Raw genomic sequence first — 4,240 nt, forward strand, 5'->3', positions numbered from 1 at the left:
CCTAGCCCGCCGAGGCCCCGCCCCCCCGCTGGGCGCCCGGGGATGCTGAGTCCTGCAGCCCTTCCCCTGGCCGCAGCGAAGAGGAGGTTATTGGTGATTTGGCCGGATCAGGCTGGGGCAGGGATTCTCAACCAGGGGTGACCTGAGCTCCTTGCAGGGGTGCCACAGGGTGCCACGCAGCGTTGGGTGTGCAAGCAGGATTGACGTGAAAATTGCAAACAGTGTTAACGCCATTCTGGCCCGTAGGTGTCTTCCGGGGGTCTTGGCAGCAGACTTGCTCCCTTTTTTTTCCGTAGTCCAAAAAAAAAAAAAGAGTGAAGGCTGGAAGCTGGCATGGTCCCAGGGCTGCCTTCATTCAAATGAGGGCTGCCTTGCTCCCAAATGGGCGAGAAGCACTTGTATAGGTAAATAAACGCAAAGGGCAATGATGCTCGTTGGTGAAGGCTGCTGAGACTCCCTGTGAGAAGAAGGTCTCTGATGATCCCACGAGCCCAGGACAGGAGCAATCAGAAACAGAACATATCCTTTGTACCGCAGTTTCTCAGCAAAATCCAAGAATACACTACATTTTCTTCACAGATTCTTCTGGGGAAATTCACTCGCTGGTTAGATGTGGCTGTCAACTGGAAAACAGCAAGTCATAGAAATTGCTTCTCAAGACCTATATAATTTCATGTTAAAGAAAGTGCATGGAATCTGCCAAAACTTTGGGAAATCCCCAAGGAAGAGGGCAGTATTTTGCGATAGGAAACTTCCTAGCTTAATTTGTGTAAGCTTGAGGCACCTTAGGAGTCTTGATCCTCAGAAGATGAATGCACATGATTTTCTGAAAATCATTGCCACCTAAGAGAGCATTTCTGATTGGCTCCACAAAAATGGAGGTGCTTAAAATCTCTAGTCATGTTTTTGTAAAATCTTGTACCTAATCCTCAACAAAAATTCCCAAAAGAGCTCTGACACATTCACATGGTGGCCTTGTTCATATACAGTAAGATGGATGTAGCTTATCTCAAGCTGGTCCAGGTGCCCAGATACTAGATCACTGACTGTATATGGCAACATCTATATCCTTAGATCTGATATAATTCATATATTACCCCTATGTGTCTAGTACAGCCCTTATGATTCAGTTACCTGAATCCTGGTCCCCCATGATAAAGTCATTTCCTGTAAGATTGAGCATTTTACCTCTTCTTACTAATGGCTAGATCCAGGTCTATTTATTCAGGCAACAATGCTATTGATATGATCAGAGTATAAATGTGTCAGAGTAACACCTGCAGGATTTGGTTGTAATTACTGATCTAATAAGACCAGAGTGATGTAAACAGGCTCCGGACAGTAGGTTCCTCTCCAGAAATAAAGTATAAGAATAGAATGTTACTTTCTTAATTAAAAGGGTTTTTTTAAGATTACTGTAGTTGATACATAAGTGTTGGCAGAAGTTTTATGAAATATCCTCCTTTAGAGAAATAGAAGCATTCATACAAATAAATTTTAGTTGTGCATAATTTGCTCTGGTTGATATACTAATGAATCTGCATAAGATTCTATCCACAAATGAATTAGTCAATGAGCCTGTAATTTTACTTTGAGTGCTGTGCAATTTCAGCTCTTCCACTGTACTGGGGGACTGATACAATTTCCACTGAAATTGCATCCCTCCTGCTGACAGAATTCTAGTGAGAGTGAGAAAAGCTAAGTTTCTAATTTGATTTTTTCCCAAAGTTCCAATAAACTGTATTACACCTAAAAGAATCTCTTGCATCAAAAAGAGTGCAGTGAGCCACACTCAGACAAGAGTGCACTGTTGCCCTACCCCTGACAACATTTTATTATTTAAGGCCAAAAAATGTTCAGGCCTCATTAAAACATTTCCAGTATTACATGTGTGGAATCAATAGCAATGCTGAGTGATTCTTAGAACTCTGGGTTCAAATGCAAAATAATTGTCCATTGCTGAAATTGGTTAGCAAACAAGTTTATATTCACAAACTAGTAATCAAAACCTAGCAGGAACCATTGATCCTATGGATACCTAAAGAATCTCCTTTGCTAACTTTGGTCTAGATCAGTGATGCTCAGTCAGAGTGCTGGGGTACCCTGGGGTGCCACCAAATCCTTTGAAGGGTGCCCTGAGGAGTGAGGAGACAAGCGGATAAGTGCAGGCTCAAGCTTGTTCTTGCCTGGCGGATCCCTCACCCCTACTGTCTGGCCACTCTGCAAAGAAGTAAGGACTGTAATATACAAATTAGTTTTTGAAATTGGCTGCCACACAATTCACACAAGTTATGGAGTGGTTCCTCAAGTCCAATGAGGGATGACTTAAGTCCAGTGAGGGGAGCATCCACTCCAAAAAGGTTGAGAACCTCTGGGCTAGATTGTGATTTATAGTGTGCAGTTACACAGAAGAGTAAGGGCAAGTTAAAAAAAATGCCCTTAATTCATGCATAGGCTGGAAGGACCTGGGGGGTTCAGGCATTTGGGGGTAACAAGACACATCACCAGAGAAGATGGGTGGGAATGGAAGAGCCATGACTGAACTTCTGTTGGGCACGAGGGCATAAATTCCTGATGGTTAAAGTGAGTGACAGCTACTAATTTCTCTCTAGAACAACTTGGAGTCACAAAGAATATTGGGTCTGATAGTTTGTCTCTAGAACACAATAACTTTCAGGCTTACATCTTAGATGCTGCAATGTAGGAAGCACACCTGTTTAAGTGTTTCTTGCCTTTAATGATGGTCACATGCATAAGCATGTGTTTTTCATATTTATTTCTTCATAAACAGTAAAGCAAAGATAGAGGGTGAGATTTTCATAAGCATGTAGTTGACTTAAGAGCACAACTCCCACTCAATTCAATTCATTTCAGACTCACAAGGAAAATGGAAGTCAATCAGTGGTGCTAATTGAACTTTCATCCAAATGACCATTCAAATTAAAATGTAATTTGATCATAACCAGAGACTGCTGTAAATAAGCATTGGCGAAGCGTAGGGTGTATATGCGGGTGCACATGCACCCTCCCCCTCCCCCCCCCCAGTGTCGCAGTGCACCCCCTGCAAAAAGGCACGGCAGTCACTGCTGGCAGCACCTGTAGGGGGTCACCACTCACCACCCTGCCCCCCCTTGCCACCGACACCGCCGGCAGTGTCTGCAGGTGGTCCATGATCGCCGCTGGCTGCCGCCGCCACCAGCAGCATCTGAGGGTGGTCGCCGAATGCTGGTCGGTGCTTGCCACCCTCACTCGCCACCGACAGTGCTGCAACTGCCTGTGGGAGCTCCCCACTTGCCACCACCATGCTCCTGCTGCTGACAGTGCCACTGCCGCCTGCTCCGGGGGCACACAGCATTCGTGTAAATAAGCATTGCTTTTTCTTTCTGTATCAGTATCTTAATGAATCTTACTTGGGTGGATTGATTTAAAGAAATAGACACAAGAAACAAAAGAGAGGTAGTTACTAGTGTTTGTCTGAAGTCAGGCAGTGGGCAGGGCAGGGTTGCACTTAGCACCAGTTTTCCTTCTTTAACACTCCCACACTCACATTTTAAGTGCCTTTAGTACATTGTAAGGGTAACATGTAACTAAGCCCTTAGAAACTAACACATTCCGAAATGCATAAGCTTTTTTGTTGGCCTACAGAAGCTTATGCATTTCTAAACAAGTTAATCTCTAACGGCACCTTTACATGTGCTCCAGGGTGGGAGTGGGGGGTGCTTTAATTAGAGCAGCTCTCAGGAGCCGCTCTAATTAAAGCACCCACCGCGTCTCGTGTAGTCAGCGTCCTGCACTTCAAAATAGTGCATTTAATGAGCCTTAGTTAAAGTGTTCCCACCACCATTTTGAAGTGCAGGGACACAGAATACGTGGGATGCCGAGGTTGCTGGAATGTGCTAATTAGCACGCGTTGGAGCAGGCATCGGGCATATGCGTAGGTGCTCTAAGGTGCCACCCTGCCCTGCATGCTGCCTGACTTCAGACTAACACTGCTCACTCTCTCTCTTATTTCCTCGTGTGTTTCTTTCAATCAATCTCCCAAATAGGACTCATTAAGATAATGATTACAAGTTATAGCTTCCAAGAAGAGTTCACCTTAAAAAGAGTTAGGCCAATTAAGGGAAAAAATGAAATTAGTGACAAAATGAAAAACACTTGTATATTTTACAGGGTTCAAAGGAATTATTTTAGTGTAATACATTTGTAACTCACTTTATTTCTTCACATGTATATGCACATG

This window comes from Alligator sinensis, unplaced genomic scaffold, assembly GCF_000455745.1.
Source record: "Alligator sinensis unplaced genomic scaffold, ASM45574v1 scaffold134_1, whole genome shotgun sequence".
NCBI lineage: Eukaryota > Metazoa > Chordata > Crocodylia > Alligatoridae > Alligator > Alligator sinensis.